Source organism: Ovis aries, chromosome 2 (genome assembly GCF_016772045.2).
Source record: "Ovis aries strain OAR_USU_Benz2616 breed Rambouillet chromosome 2, ARS-UI_Ramb_v3.0, whole genome shotgun sequence".
In the NCBI taxonomy this organism is placed as follows: domain Eukaryota; kingdom Metazoa; phylum Chordata; class Mammalia; order Artiodactyla; family Bovidae; genus Ovis; species Ovis aries.
Genome location: NC_056055.1, coordinates 81,855,208 through 81,872,089, shown reverse-complemented (window position 1 = coordinate 81,872,089; position 16,882 = coordinate 81,855,208). Strand labels below are relative to the sequence as shown.

General features: G+C 39.0%; 1 protein-coding gene and 1 pseudogene across 6 annotated transcripts in view; one reads left to right on the top strand and one right to left on the bottom strand.

Annotated features, from left to right (window-relative positions):
* Positions 1-16,882, top strand: part of MPDZ (multiple PDZ domain crumbs cell polarity complex component) — a 668,265-nt gene that overhangs the window by 406,581 nt on the left and 244,802 nt on the right. The window lies entirely within an intron of this gene.
* Positions 3,756-5,394, bottom strand: LOC114113081 (ras-related GTP-binding protein D-like; annotated as a pseudogene).

Below are 16,882 nucleotides of genomic sequence, written 5' to 3'. Positions count from 1 at the left end.
AATCTCGCCCTCTCCCACAGAGTCCAAAAGACTGTTCTATACATACATTTGTGTCTCTTTTGCTGACTCGCATACAGGGTTATCGTTACCATCTTTCTAAATTCCATATATATGTCTCTCCTATTATCTTTCATACTTTTTCCTACCTCCTTTCAAAGACAACGGGCTGCTTTTCTGGGTGCCTGATGTCCTCTGCGGGCATTCAGAAGTTGTTTTGTGGAATTTACTCAGCGTTCAAATGTTCTTTTGATGAATTTGTTGGGGAGAAAGTGGTCTCCCTGTCCTATTCCTCTGCCATCTTAGGACTGCCCTTGTAAATTTCTAATAAATCAAAAATTTAGCTTATGTTTACCAGAGGGGAAGGGTGAGGAGGAGGGATAGATTAGGAGGCTGGGGTTGACATGTACACACTTCTATATTTTAAATAGTTAACCAACTAGAACCTACTATATAGCATAGGGAACTCTGCTCAATATTCTGTAATAAACTGAAAATCTTGGAAAAGAATAGATACATTTATATGTATAACTGAATAACTTTGCTGTACACTTGAAACTAACACAATGCTGCCAATTAACAATGATATAAGATTTAAAAATTTTACTGCATACCGTACTTTAATAATCAAGACAATTCAGCTATTTTTCTTGAATATATTTCGAACAGAGTTAGCAAAGAACCCGTACATAACAATATTGCTGTGTTTTTGTTCATTTTATATTTAAGGGTCCAAAATATATTATATTCACAAAATAGTACTGTCAATGAACATCAACCAGTTTTTAATGTCTGTTCCATCAGAAATACACCACTCTGAAAAAAAAAAAAAAAAGGAAAAAAGAAATATGCCATTCTGGCCATATACACTAATCTATATTACTGAAACTAACCAAAGATGATAATTCAAAGTCTCACTCCCACACAGAAGTTCTAATTGCCCTGAAAACCGTAGGTCAAGTTCTCAACCTTTGAAAATGAGCAGAAATATTCCAGAGAAGTCACCATAGCCATGTATTTGGGCTTCGTATTTACAGATTATTTTGTATACTTATATGTATTTATAGTGGTGAATTTGAGACGTAAAGGTGACCACACACAAGAAAGATAAGTCCCATATCAAAAGCAAAATGAAAAAGAAATTGAAGAGATTTTGTGATTCCAATAGCAGACTTCAGAAACTGAATGCTTAGACGTAACTCCATTTTTCTTTAACTAAGAGGTCATTGTCATGCTGAAGGCTTTGAGGCAGTAGTCTATTTATCAGTGTGTCATTAATCAAAAAGTGCATTTACTACCACAAACTTGGGTCTGATACAATAGCATTAACTTTGCCTTTCCCCCAAAGAATCATTTGCATTTGAAGTAGTAGCCATCAAGGCACATTTTATCAAAAAACCATCATATACCTAGCTTAAAAATGGAAGCTGCACCTGGTTACAATTATATATATATATATATATATATATATATATATATATATATATATATATATATATGTAATGTGTGTTTTACTTTACCAGTTAGGCAAATGTCTCTATCTTGAGGATAAACTTGTTTTAGAAAAGTTATTTATTTGCTTATTCAAAAACAAACATTGTGCAAAAAATATTAAAGAATTAGATTTGTAAGAATAGCCTCCAGGTACCATGTTGGCAAATGTCCCATAGGTTATAGGTTTGGAAATTAGGAAAAAGACTTCCCTGGAGCCCTGGGTTCCTACACAATGCTTCTGAGCAGGAATCATGAAGAGGGGAGTTAGGGCACCTTCATGATTTTTAGAAATTTCCCTCCAAAATGCACAGATCCTTGGGAGGGCTCAAACCTTAAATCAGCTACCATCTTAAACTGCAGTTTCCAGCCTCAAAGGAATAGGACTTGGAAAAGAATGGATGAGGAGAGGATAGAAAGAAGCCACAGATAGTCTTAAGGAAAAGTTGCTCTAGGAACTATCCATTTTTGCTGGGCTCAGCATTGCTATCCCTATGAGGCCCTGCTAAAAATATATACATACATATGAATATTTTCTAATACCTGCCAACATGCTTTAGTGCACTGAGCCTTGGGACGGACCTAGAATTATCTACTTGAAATGGTTTGGGATGGGGTAGATTTAGAATCTCTTCACTTGCTGTTGGTCTAAAGTAAACATAACAGGAAGAATTTAATAGAAACAGACCCATAGCTAACTATAATGCCTCCTCTGGTCATCCTTGCTCACTGCCCTTTAGCAGTTTTCAGGGCCACTTTTTTAGCCATTCAGAGCATGCTGCTGGCAAGCTGAGCTCTAGTTCAGTCATAAGGTGGAAACAAGCAGAGTCCATGAGGCACACTGTCACAGCTTGAGAAGGAGACTCAGAGGTACCCAGAGACAAATGTACCCACCAGGATTCAGTTCTGTGGCAGAGAACTGAAATATTATCTTTTTTACATTGTGGAGCAATGCAAAAAAAAAAAAAAAAAGTGAAGAACAGAAACTGGTCCTAAATAAACATTTGCAGTCTTACATGGCAAGAGGCCCATTCCACAGAGGTGAAAAATTGTATAGGACTATATAGGATATACAGAGAAGGCAATGGCAACCCACTCCAGTACTCTTGCCTGGAAACTCTCATGGATGGAGGAGCCTGGTAGGCTGCAGTCTATGGAGTCGCTAAGAGTTGGACACAACTCAGTGTCTTCACTTTCACTTTTCACTTTCATGCATTGGAGAAGGAAATGGCAACCCACTCCAGTATTCTTGCCTGGAGAATCCCAGGGATGGGGGAGCCTTGTAGGCTGCCATCAATGGGGTTGCACAGAGTCGGACATAACTGAAGTGACTTAGCAGCAGCATATAGGATATATTTTTAAATCTGCAATTGCCAGTCACCTCAATTTGGGAAACCATGTATCTTCTGATGTTACCTTAGCCTCAGTGGCAGGTACAGAAAAGCATTCAGAAACCCTGCGGTTCAGCGACATTCCAATTTCTCTCCAGTGATTGTCACAATTTTGGAAATATGGTCCCAATGGGCAACAATAACACAGCAGAAAGAAATAACCTCTCTGTATAAAATTATTTTAGAGATGTCTGTTGAGGTAGAATTTTGTAAAAAACTGTCAGGTAGGGAAGCACTCTGACAACTATAGAAGTGTTGGATAAGTTTGGTGCTAATATTATTCCATAAAACTTCTATTTATATTCTTTATAAACAGGGGACAGGTCTTATTGCTCCTGGAGCTTGCCACCCCAATCTGTTCCTCCATGGAAAACTGATTTTTCTCAACAATTGGTAGCAAAGATTCCCGTGCTTAAAAAAGTCATTGCTAACACAACACTTTGTGATTAATTTCCATTTGCCCCATATTTATGGACTCGGTATGCATGTCCTAGGCACCTAGGACAGAACAAAGCTTAGAAAAGTTGTTTTATCAAACTTTAGTTCCATGAGAAAACGAAACCGTGAAAAAGTGCACAGTATACACAGTTCCTGGCAGTACACACACAGGATTTTTTCTTACTACAAACCATAAAATTTTACATTTGTGTAATGAAGTTAGAGTAGATTTCACTTCATTGTTAATACACAAGTTTTGCTTCAAAGTGCTTACTTTATTTAAAAAAGAGAAGATTAAAAGAAAGGGTGGCAGGAATTATTTTTTACAACAAGCATATATCTTGTGTCCCAATCTCCTTCCTCCTCTTCTTTTAGTGCAATACAGAGCAGCAGCTTCACTGAAACATCTGATTTCAAAAGATGTTCCTGAAAGCTCACCTACAGCAGCACCCTAGGCATCACGTTGGGGGTGGCTCCTTTTTTTCTTCCTCAGCCATTCTGAACCTTTCGCAATTTCACGACTTTCATTCTCACCTCAAAAACTTCATGGATAGCCTTCCAGAAGCAATGAAAATTATAGTCAATCAGCCCTTTTCTTTCAAAGATTTCCTCTCTAACAAAGCAAACAAGAGCCAGAAACTTTGTCACCTCTTTTAAATAAAGAACTGTTGTATTATTCAGCTTTATAATGGCTATTGATTCCTTGTCATAGGGGGTTCCTGCTCCATCTTCTTTGAGGCCACAAATACAAGAAATATCAATGACCACATCAACATGTCACAGCAGAGCTCCTAGGTTTGCATATCCACAGGGGTACTATCTGTTGTGATATAAATCTTACTGACCACATCAAAGAGAAACAACTTTTCAATTCCTTAATTTGAGATAAAGATGTTTAGCAAATTCTCCAGGGTGGGAAGTTGTGGAATCAGTTTCTGAACCACTTTGCCAAAAGCTTCAAATATTGAATGGTCGTATATGCTTGTCAGATAAAAGCTAAGATGAATTTTTTCTAGCCCAGCATCTGCAAGGGCATCATTTGCCCTCTGGTGAATGTCTCTCTAGGTTTCAATTTTGTGGTCATCTGATAGACCATCCACTTTGTGAATAAACACCTCAAAGTTGATGTCGCTGTTGACTTTGTAGGCCCTGTCACTGTGAGGCGGATCCTGGCCAAGGCCTCCATGTAATCGCCCTGGGGGTCTATGACAAATATCAGTGCTCCTGTCCCTCAGAAGATCATCTTATAGCCAAAGTGGGGTCAAAAAAGTCAGTCTCTCCTGGAAAGTCCCAAATCTGAAACTTATCAAAGGAACTGTTGGAAACGTCCTCCCAACAGATCTTCTTCGCGCTCTCCAAGAACAGAGTTTCCCTGGGAGACATTTTATGAAAGACGACTTTCTGGATGGATGACTTGCCACTCCTTCTTAGGCCTCTGCACAGGATCCTTGCCTTGACTTCTGTGCTAAGGGTGTCACTGAACTCCAGAACTCCCTCCTCTGCCCTGGAGTCCAGCTTGGCCTCTGAGGAAGGGGGCCCGTCTCCACAGTCCACTAGTCCCACCAGCTCATCCTCCTCCTCCAGCTGGGGCTTCCCCAGCACGTGGCTCCCCCAGCACGTGGCTCATCACGCCCATGGCCGTCCGTCTGGGGAAGGACGGGGGTCCCTAGTGGGGAGGGGTGTCAGCCAAACCTCCTGGCCTGGAGCTGGCAACCTATTTCTAAATTGAAGTTTTGTCCTGAGGTCCGTGGCTGGAGGCGGAGACCACACTTCCCCACAGCAGTCACATCCAGGTCCAAGATTTAAATGGTTTTAAATATTTAACAGTAAAAATATAATTCATAAAATTTGAGGAAAAGCAATGGAAATTTCTTTAAGAACCTTGGTATAGAAATGGAGTATGGCTAGCTCTTGAAGATTCATGAGAAAGGAAGAGATTATTCCTCTTACAAGCCAGCTTCACAGTCACCCTATGCTGGTTTCCACTACACAAATGGGCCAGAAGACCCCAGTGACACATATTGTAGGCTCTAAAATCTTTTACTTTAGTTGCAGCCTTCCCAGTTCCTGAACCCATCTTGACTCAGACAGAAGGCATACTTTAAAATGCCTGTCCTTACCTTACTTTTGATAAAGGAGGCAAAAATATACAATGGGGAAAAAAATCTCTTTAACAGGTGGTGCTGGGAAAACTGGCCAACCACCCGTAAAAGAATGAAACTAGAACACTTTCTAACACCACACACAAAAATAAACTCAAAATGGATTAAAGATCTAAATGTAAGACCAGAAACTACAAAATTCCTAGAGGAAAACATAAGCAGAACACTCTCTGACATAAATCACATCAGGATCCTCTATGACTCACCTCCCAGAGTAATGGAAATAAAAGGAAAAATAAACAAATGGGACCTAATTAAACTTAAACGCTTTTGCACAATGAAGGAAACTATAAGCAATGTGAAAAGACAGCCTTCAGAATGGGGGAAAATAATAGAAAATGGTACAACTGACAAAGAATTAATCTAAAAATATACAAGCAGCTCATGCAGCTCAATTCCAGAAAAATAAATGACCCAATCAAAAAATGGGCCAAAGAACTAAACAGACATTTCTCTAAAGAAGATATACAGATGGCTAACAAATACGTGAAAAGATGCTCAACATCACTTATTATCAGAGAAATGCAAATCAAAACCACAATGAGGTACCATGTCATGCTGGTCAGAATGGCTGCTATCAAGAAGTCTACAAAAAATATATGCTGGAGAGGTTGTGGAGAAAAGGGAACCCTCTTACACTGTTGGTAGGAATGCAGACTAGCACAGCCACTATGGAGAGCAGTGTGGAGATTCCTTAAAAACTGGAAATAGAACTGCCTTATGACCCAGCAATCCCACTGCTGGGCATACACACCAAGGAAACCAGAATTGAAAGAGACACGTGTACCCCAATGTTCATCACAGCACTGTTTACAATAGCCAGGACATGGAAGCAACCTAGATGTCCATCAGCAGATGAATGAATAAGAAAGCTGTGGTACATATACACAATGGAATATTACTCAGCTATTAAAAAGAATGCATTTGAGTTAGTTCTAATGAGGTGGATGAAACTGGAGCCTATTATACAGAGTGAAGGAAGTCAGAAAGAAAAACACCAATACAGTACATTAACACATATATATGGAATTTAGAAAGATGGTAACCATGACGCTATATACAAGACAGCAAAAGAGACACAGATATAAAGAACAGACTTTTGGACTCTGTGGGAGAAGGTGAGAGTGGGATGATTTGAGAGAATAGCATTGAAACATGTATATCACCATATGTGAAATAGATGACCAGTCCAAGTTCGATGCATGAAACAGGGCACTCAAAGTCTGGGTGAACTGGGACAACCCAGAGAGGTGGGATGGGGAGGGAGTGTGGGAGGGGGGTTTGGAACCAGGGTACACATGTACACCCGTGGCTGACTCATGTCAATGTATGGCAAAACCCACCACAATATTGTAAAGTAATTAGCCTCCAATTTAATTAATTAATTTTAAAAATACCTGTCCTTAAGCTAGATGTCTCACTCCCTGATTTCAAACTATATTACAAAGCTGTAGTAATCAAAACAGTATAATATTAACAGAAAAACAGACACTTTGATCAATAAAACAGGGCTGAAATCCCCAAAATAAACTCATTCACATATGGACTATTAATTTACAACAAAAGAACCAAGTATATATGATGGAAAAAGGATATTCTGTTTAATAAGTGGTGTTGGGAAAATGGGACAGTCACATGAAAAAAAAAGAAAATGAAATTAGATTGCTATCTCATACTCTACATAAAAACCAACTCAAATGGAATAAAGACTTGAATGTAAGACCTGAAACTATAAAACTCCTAGAAGAAAACAGAGGCAGTTTGTTTTTTGAAATTAGTCTTGGCAATTACTTTCTGCCTGTGTCTCCTCAGGCAAAGGAAACAAAAGAAAAAATAAGCAAATGGGTCTACATCAAAAGAAAAAATATTTGCACCACAAAGGAAACTATCAACAAAACAAAAAGGCTGCCTACTGAATGGGAGAAAGTATTTTCAAACAAAAATCTGATAAGGGGTTAAGATCCAAAATATAAAAAGAGCTCATACAACTCAACATTAAAAAAAAAAAAAAATAGACTTGATTTTAAAAAGGGCCAAGGATACAAACAGACTTTTTTCCAAAGGAGACATACAGATGGCCAAAAGGGATATGAAGAGACATTCAATATCACTAATCATCAGGAAAATGAAATTAAAACCACAATGAGAAATCGCCTCATACCTGTTCAAATGGCTGGTATAGACAAGAAATAACAATAAGTGTCAGCAAGAATTTGAGGTAAAGCGAACCCTCATACACCGCTGGTAGGAATGTAAATTAGTGCAGCCACTGTGGAAAACAGTATGATGCTGCTGCTGCTAAGTCACTTCAGTCGTGTCCGACTCTGTGTGACCCCATAGACGGCAGCCCACCAGGCTCCTTTGTCCCTGGGATTCTCCAGGCAAGAACACTGGAGTGGGTTGCCATTTCCTTCTCCAATGCATGAAAGTGAAAAGTGAAAGTAAAGTTGCTCAGTCTTTCCCGACTCTTAGCGACCCTATGGACTGCAGCCTACCAGGCTCCTCCATCCATGAGATTTTCCAGGCAAGAGTACTGGAGTGGGTTGCCATTGCCTTCTCTGGAAAACAGTATGGAGATTCCTAAAAAATTAAGAATTGAACTACCATGTGTTCTAGCTCTCCTGCTTTTGAGTGTTTAACCCAAAGAATGAAAACACTAATTAGAAATGATACAGGCACCCCTATGTTCATCTCAGCATTATTTACAATAGCCAAGATATGCAAGTAACCTAAGTGCTCACCAACTGATGGATGGATAAAGAAAATACTGTGTATATGCTTACAAAGTTATACTACACAGCCATAAGAAGGTGAAATCTTACCATTTGCAGCAACTTGGATAGAACTTGAAGGTATCATACTAAATGAATATGTCAGATAGAGGAAAACAAATACCATATGCTTTCCCTCATATGTGGAATACAAAAAAAAAAAAGGCAAAGCAAAATAAATGAACAAACAAACAAAAAATACAGAGAACAAGATAGTGGTTACCAGAGGGAAGGGGTGGAGGAGAATGAAATGGGTAAAGGGGAACACCTGTAACATAGAAGATGGAAACTGAATTTTTGGTGGTGAGCACGCTATAGATAGATACTCATGCATGCATGCTCATTCATGTCCGACTCTTTGTGACCCCATGGACTATAGCCTGCCAGGTTCCTAGTCCATGTAATCTTCCAGGCAAGAATACTGGAGTGGGTTGCTCTTTCCTCCTGCATAGATCTTTCCAACCCAAGGATCAAACTCATGTCTCTTCTGTCTCTGGCGTTGGCAGGTGAATTCTTTACCACTGCACCACTTGAATATATTAATAGTATATGCAGTGTATTATATGTTTCACATGTACAATATATTTCTACTTTTGAAGTAGAAATATAATGTACATATGAAATGCATATAATGTTATAAACCAATGTTTAAAAAATGTCCTTGAGTCAGTCTCCTGTTCTAATTGAATATATATGAGGCAAATACTGCTATATCCATGCTCACTAAAACATAATCTTTACCTGATAAGTGTTCTATAATCTTATATATAATCTCATATATTTCTTCCACTTTTCCAAAGTAGAGTCCATTCTTAGATTTTAAAATATATATATAACCTAACATTAACCATCACTTTCATGAGTCCATATTAACAAAATAAGAATTTAAACATGGATCGGATTCCAATTCAAAATGCATCTGTCTGTTCACTTGTTTGTGCAAATAATGCTCATGCTGACTGGTTGATTATAACACAGATTAGTTGGTCATAACACATAGGCAGCTATAAGATCAGATTGTGCATAGAATCCTTCTACATTTTTAATCTTCTAGAAAATAAAAGTCCTGCCCAAATGAAATCCAGTTCCCTTAATGAATTCACTAGGAGAGTCACCCTGGCTTGCAGTTGTTTGATTAAAAGAGCGTAAATTGGGATATTTGAAGGTTCAGAGGCATTTCCTATTGTAATTTAAATAAAGCAGTCTTGGGGTAAGAGACATACTGAGGGGAGCTCAAATTGGGATTAGTAAAGGTTTCACAAGTGAACCCAAATTCACCAAATAGCCAAAGTTTTAAAATATCACTAAAAACCATAGATAAAATATATACTTTCATGAGAATAAACTTACAAGGGCTAGAGAGTGCTGGAAAATAAGAAAGGCAGATGCAAAATTAAAATTTAGAACAACAAATAAAAGAAGTTATTGGATTTTTTTAAAAATCACTGCACACATTAAAAAAAAAAACACAGTTCATGGTAAGTCTAAATTACAGTTGGAAGCTTGCCAGCTAGTTACAGAGCACAGAAAAAGTGAAAATCTCTCAAACTAGAGTACAATTAATGCTGCCTGGGCTTTCTGGAATCCTTTCCAAGTGTATTTCCAAATAAAAGTACTCTGTTTCTCTGCTGGATGCCAATAAATGGTAAACCTTAAACTTGGGAACTCACTACCCAGCAATAGCCAAGAGCTCATTTACAAAATGCCATGGAAGGATCCTTTTTCCCACGTGACAGGAGGGAGAAAAGATTCTCTTTCTTTAAAGGGTCCTGCCGCTTAATGAACATTCTACCCATTACAGTCAACATTTTGTCTCCGTCCTTGGTAACACAATGATGAGTGGATAAATTTGGTTATGAAGCTACATGATGAGGTTTCCACATTGCCTAAGTATAGTAATTTTCTTCTTTGGTGGGTTTTGAGCTTTCTTTTTTTCTTTTCCTAGACCACTGAAGCATGCCCAGGGATATCACTGATCTTTAAGGCTTCAAGTGAGCTCCAAGATTCTAGCACACCCCCCACCTTTAACAGAAGTGGAAAATGAGGCCCAGTTTAGCATCTTACCTAAAAACACACAGCTAGCTAATGTGAAAAGTAAGACTTAATGTCCATTCAATAAATATATTTGGTTCTTAATAATAATTAATATGTATCGGACACTGTCTTCAAGTGACACTGCACTAAATTCTTTACACAAATTTCCATATTATATTCACACACACACACACATACTCAGCCCTCAAGGCAAGTGTTGTTATGATGTATGAAGAAACTGAGATCAAGTAACTTGCCCAAGGTCACACTAGTTCTGAGTAATGGAGCTAGGATTTGAATCCATGCCCTGTGAGAGATACAGGAATAAAACTGACAGCATCCCTCTTCTGAAGAAATGATATGGAAAAGGAGTTAAGACAGACTTAGTAACACGGAACTGCATACAGGACTATCCCCACACCTTACTCTGCAATGCAGGAACTGACCCATAACTGTGGATCACCCACGACCTTAGCTTCATTAATGCTGAGCATCCAGTAATCCCAGGATCATACACAGGATGGTCTGTGGGCAGTTGCAACACTTACCACACAGAATGCAAACTACTCTGCTGCAGTGCCTGTAGTTTTTCAGTTGATATTTGGAAATTAGCCTCAGTGTCAATTGACTTAAGCTGAGAATCCATTGTCCTTGAAAAAAAAGAGCAATAAAAATTTCCCTAAGCCTGAGTTAATCTATGACAGGCTTGGCAAGCCGCAAAACAGCTTGGACTACCTAGAACTCACCCGAAAAACCCTAAGTAGCGAACAGAATCTGCGCTTACAGAACTAAAGGAACTCTTATCTTAAATCACTATCTTGAGAAATGTCAAGACTTTTTCCATCGTATCATTTTGGTAGACTTTTCCTTTGAAGAAATAATGTTTCTTCATTGGTTTCTGAAACTCTATATGGGGTCCAAGACTCTGTTGGTTGCCTGTCAATTTCTTCCCCCTCAATACATAAAAATATAGTCTTAAAATGCCAGATACTCATTTTCCCAACTTCTTTGCAGGTAAGGGTAGTCATATGATTTCTGGGTAGCAGTCCGGATCAGACAACAAAGGACTGGTTCAGATGAAAACATAGATGAGAAGAGTGATTTGGACTGGGTTCAAGTTTACTTTTACTTTGATTTATGCCTGAACGAGGAAACAAGCATACATTAGACTTTTCTAATACATACGTTAGGTAAGTAAGAAAGTGTGCAAGCAGCTTCCAGAGCCTCTCTGAAGTCAGTGCTTAGTGGAACCCACATAGAATGAGAAACCCAGTGGTTCTGAGGTGCCAAAAAAACTGCAGTTTCAAGTACTTTCCACGATTACATGGGATGCTGGTTAGAGGGTCCACCTACTACATTATAAGACAATTCCCTTCCGCATCATCTCCACGTTCTGTTTTTCACTGCACCATGTAGCCTATAAAAGACCTGGTCACAGCCTTCCATAGAAAAAGGAATATTCTTAGGGGCAGGGTAGAGAATGTTACCAGTAGCTTCTGGTAACAATTTTTGTTTCCTAATTTAAAAAAGAGAAGAACGTTTGCATCCCAGTTCCTTCCTGCCTTTGGAATCTGTGTGTGAAACCTGGAGTACAAGCAGTCATCTTATGACTGTGCAGACCTGAGGAGAAAGGCCAGCCTGCTGAGGGTGCTTGAGAAGGATGGAAAATCCTAGATTCTTGACGGCTTTGTTAAACTGCTAAAGTCATCCACCCTGAATTTCCCACCTCTCACCTACTTCTTTGGAGAATAAAGGATATGTTTGGGATTATTTGGTATCTTGTAGTTTAAAACCTCTTAAGTGATGCAACTGGCACACTAATTCATTGAGGAAATCGGTCCTCAGAAAGGAAAAAATGTCTTAAGGGAAATATTCTCTATGAAGAATGTTCCATAAACAGAATCTTACCTTCTGTAATTCATCCTTTGGATGTCAGTGTATATAGCCCTGCTCCCCCAAATCTAGGATATTTGATGAGGGGCCTATTTGCCCTCATTAAGTATCCCGTAAGTTACCATTATTTCTTAAATGTCTTTGTTTCTTTACCAGCATGTAATTTACCATTATTTTTAAATGCCTTCAATTCTTTACCAGCAGCATGACTGTAATCTTCAGAAAAGTAGGGGCTATAACTCACATAATATGAGTTATAGATTATATGTTTGTTATACCACATCCAGCATAAAGTTCTGTGTAATTTTTGCTGAGTGTAAACTTCCAAGGAGATTACTTCAATCTCTAAAGGCCAACCCTAAAAAATAGCCATTCATTATGTAAAACTGTTTTTAGTGATTCCTTCATTTTAGTTCTGTGACTTTCCTTTCATTAAAACATTCTGCTCCCGCAAACCTCCCATAACCTCAGGCCTGCCTGACTTCCTCAAGACTTTATGCTGCCCAGGGATTATAATGTTATGTTTACTTTTTAAATCTACCTTTCTTTAGCACCAGACATAGTCTAGAGTTCTGATCTTCCATTAATTACAACTGGATGATAATAGCTGAATACTTAATAACTTAATACTTAATACTGGATACTTAATAGCTGTTGAATAAATGAAATCATGAATGAGTCTACTGACTCAGTGACTATGACAGGGTGGGTTAATATTCTGAGCCTTCTTAATTACATGGGCTTCCCTAACAGCTGTTGGTAAAGAATCCACCTGCAATGCAGGAAACCCTGGTTTGATTCCTGGGTCAGGAAGATCCACTGGAGAAGGGATGGGCTACCCACTCCAATATTCTTGGGCTTCCCTTTGTGGCTCAGCTGGTAAAGAATCTGCCTACAATGCGGGAGACCTGGGTCTAATCCCTGGGTTGGGAAGATCCCCTAGAGAAGGGAAAGGTTACCCACTCTAGTATTCTGACCTGGAGAATTCCATGGAATGTAAAGTCCATGGGGTCACAAAGAGTCAGACATGACTGAGCCTCTTTGACTTTCACTTTCAATGTGTTACATAAGAGTTTAGTGAATCTTCATTTGGCACCTCATGTATACAAGGCACCTAATCCTCTACCTTAAGTATCTTTCCACATCAATTTAATTGATTTAATTTAAATGATGTACTTGGGCAACCTTAAAAATTTTCTTTTTTTCATCACTTGGGGGGTTCAGGATGGGGAACACGTGTATATCTGTGGCAGATTCATGTTGATGTATGGCAAAACCGATACAATACTGTAAAGTAATTTACCTCCAATTAAAATAAAGAAATTTAAAAAGCGAAAATGTTCTGAGTTTATACGACAAAACTGATTAGCACATTTAGTATATGTTCATGTTATATTGCTTCCCTCATAATTCAGTTGGTAAAGAATCCACCTACTATGTAGGAGACCCCAGTTCGATTTCTGGGTTGGGAAGATCCACTGGAGAAGGGATAAGCTACCCACTCCAGTATTCCTGGGCTTCCCTTGTGGCTCAGCTGGTAAAGAATCCTCCCACAATGCGGGAGATCTGGATTTGACCCTTGCATTGGGAAGATCCCCTGGAGAAGGGAAAGGCTTCCCACTCCAGTATTCTGGCCTGGAAAATTCCATGCACTGTGTAGTCCACAGGGTCACAAAGAGTCAGACACGAATGAGCAACTTTCACTTTCGCTTTGATATTATATTAATTAATTAGTGTCCTGATCTGGAAGGAAAAGATAGCTTAGGCTAGGATAGCCATTTTGGAGTTCCAATTTCCTTGACTTACTGTTACTTCAGTAAACTCCAGAATATGAACCCATATATATTAGCTTTCTCTTGCTGCTTTCACAATTTTCCACTAACCTTGTAGTTTAAGCATCACAAACTCACTATCTTACAGCCATGGAGACCAGAAGTCTGACAGAGATCTCACAGCCTAAAAGCAAGGTTACACAAAACTTTGCCCCTTTGTGGTGTCTCTGGAGAGAATCTACTTTCTTGCTAGTCCAACTTTTTTAGAGGCCACTTCCTTTGTGGCACACTTCCTCTATCTTCAAAGCCACAGTGTCTCATCTCTCTGAGCCACCTTCTGTCCTCACATCTCTCTCTGACTGCAGTAGACAAAGATCCTTCACTTTTAGGAATTCACAGAATTAGATTACACCTACCCAGATAATCCAACATGAAAGAAAAGAAAGTGTTAGCTGCTCAGTCATGTCCAACTCTTTGTGACTCCATGGATTGTAGCCCACCAGGCTCCTTTGTCCATGGAATTCTCCAGGCAAGAATCCTGGGATGGCTTGCCATTTCCTTCTCCAGAGGATCTTCCCGACCCAGGGATCAAACCCAGGCTTCCTGCATTGCAGGCAGATCCAAGTCGTTAATCTTGAGCTTTCCCAGTGGCTCAGTGGTAAAGAATCCATCTGCAATGACGGAGATGTGGATTCAATCCCTCGGTCAGGAAGATCCCCTGGAGGAGGGCATGGCAACCCACTCCAGTATTCTTGCCTGAAGAATCCCATGGACATTGGAACCTGGCAGGCTACAGTCCATAGGGCTGCAAAAAGTTGGACACGACTGAAGCAACTGAGTGCAGCACCCACACAACTTTAATCATGTCCACAAAGTTATTTTTGCCATGTAAGGTAACATATTCACAGATTCTGGAGATTGGGATATGGACATCATGGGGTGGGGGAGAGGGCAATATTCTTTCTACTACACCAGGATTCCTAGCAGAACATCACTTTATGCACATGAGACATAAACTGTGTTTACAGAGAGACAGAATATAATTGTTGAAAGAGCTCTGGGTAGAATTTTAAAAACCTGACTTCAATTTCTGATATTTCAGAAAGGGTATTTCAAGGTAGAGGAAATAATGTGATCCAAAGGTGTGAAGGCACACAGCATATTTTAAAAAACACTAAATTATCTGATTCAACTGGAATTGAAGAAGTGAAGAGCAGTAGAAGTGTCTTTGGGGAGAATAGCCAGAGGTACTAAATGTCAGACTAAGGATCGGACCTTCATCAGGAAGCAGTTGAAAGTCACTGAAAGTTAGTGACAATAGCTACATTTGCAACTTATAATGGGTCACCTGGAAGCAGGATGGAGAGAGAGAGAGGAGGAAGGGAGATAGAAGGTAGACAACCTAAAGATCATTGCTTCCTTCTAGGAAAAAGGTTTAAACATGATATAACAGTGATGAGAATAACAGGAATGAAATGGCTGGTGAAGTGATAGAGCTAAGTGATCATTTCAGTTAGGTCTGATGCAGCTGAATATCAGCATCATGTGATAACCATCATGGTGATAACCATGGGCATTAGTATTGAAAAATCACATCTGAATAGTTTTAAAAATCATATTTTTAGGAAAAATCTAATTTTTTTTCTTAAGTATAATGTTCACTTGCTCTGGATGATTTTAGTTTTGGGGTCCTGTACTGTATGATTGGAGAAGTGAATTCCAGTTTAGTACAGATAAGAAATGGAGTCTTCAGAGAGCTTCATAACTGGAAGATGTATCAATCTAAAAATTTTCCTGGAAGAAGTACCAGGAGAGCTTCTGGAAGTGAGAGAATGATATAGGGTGGTGGGCAAAATAAATATCATAGAAGGTTGAGAAGATGAATTGTTGATAGGCTGATTAAGCAAACACAATCCCCAATTTCTAAAATTCTAAGAAAAATTCACTAAATGTTAACATTGCTCTTAAAAGCAATCTGCGTGTAGAGCAGCAAAGCCCAGGTTAAAAATGCCCATGCTAGAAGAGGCTACTGAATTGGATTTTGTCTGGAAAAAATTATCTTAGGAAAGATGGGGGCCACTGTGGAACCTCTTCAGACTGTGACCACACAATATGATTATATCTTAGAGACTTCAGTTGTCTAGAATCTGTTTATTCTGACATCCTGTTACTTGCCTGACCTGATATTTCAGAGTTAACTTATCCGGAGAAAAGCTGGCCTGACTCTTCCTTGTGAGCCTTGGCAAGTTTGCAGTCTGTTGGTGGTATGGCTGTAGGCCCAATTCCGATCTAGTGAATGTAGCTGATGACTCTATGTTTTTGGTATGCAGTCCTGTTTATGTGTACCAGAGCAAGAGAGTCGACATAAAGGAAAAAGCCTCTAAGGTATTTGAGCCTTACAACTACTGTTAAGCGTGAGGTGGGCTACCTTCTTATTACCGCACAGGTTTCTCTCATTTTGTTAATAAAAGCCAGACTCTATTGCTATAGTTATGACCGGACAGTGATGGGTAAGAAGTGGAGCTAGCAGCTGTGCAGAACTGCAAGTGAATCATGATACTTAACCTTTGGTACTAGTTTTAGATGTTTGCTATTAAAAGATAATGAAAAGAGGTTGAAGTAGTTTCTGATTTGTTAATTCAGTGTGGCTCAGGTGAACTGCATTCCTTAGAGAGCTGTTAACAGTACCATTTCACATATCTGGAATTAAATCAGAAGTTCAGATGCAGACAGTATCTTCAAAAAAAAATTAAACACCTTGAAAGACTGAAAAATTTAGTCCAATATCCAGATGTTTGACCATATGGTGCCAAACAGCTGCATACTCATTCTACTTTGGGCTTTTATTGAAATGTTTGGAAAATTATGGATAAGTGAACTAACTCATTGAGAATATCAGACCTGGAAAGAGGCCCTAGAGAGCCTCTGCTTGC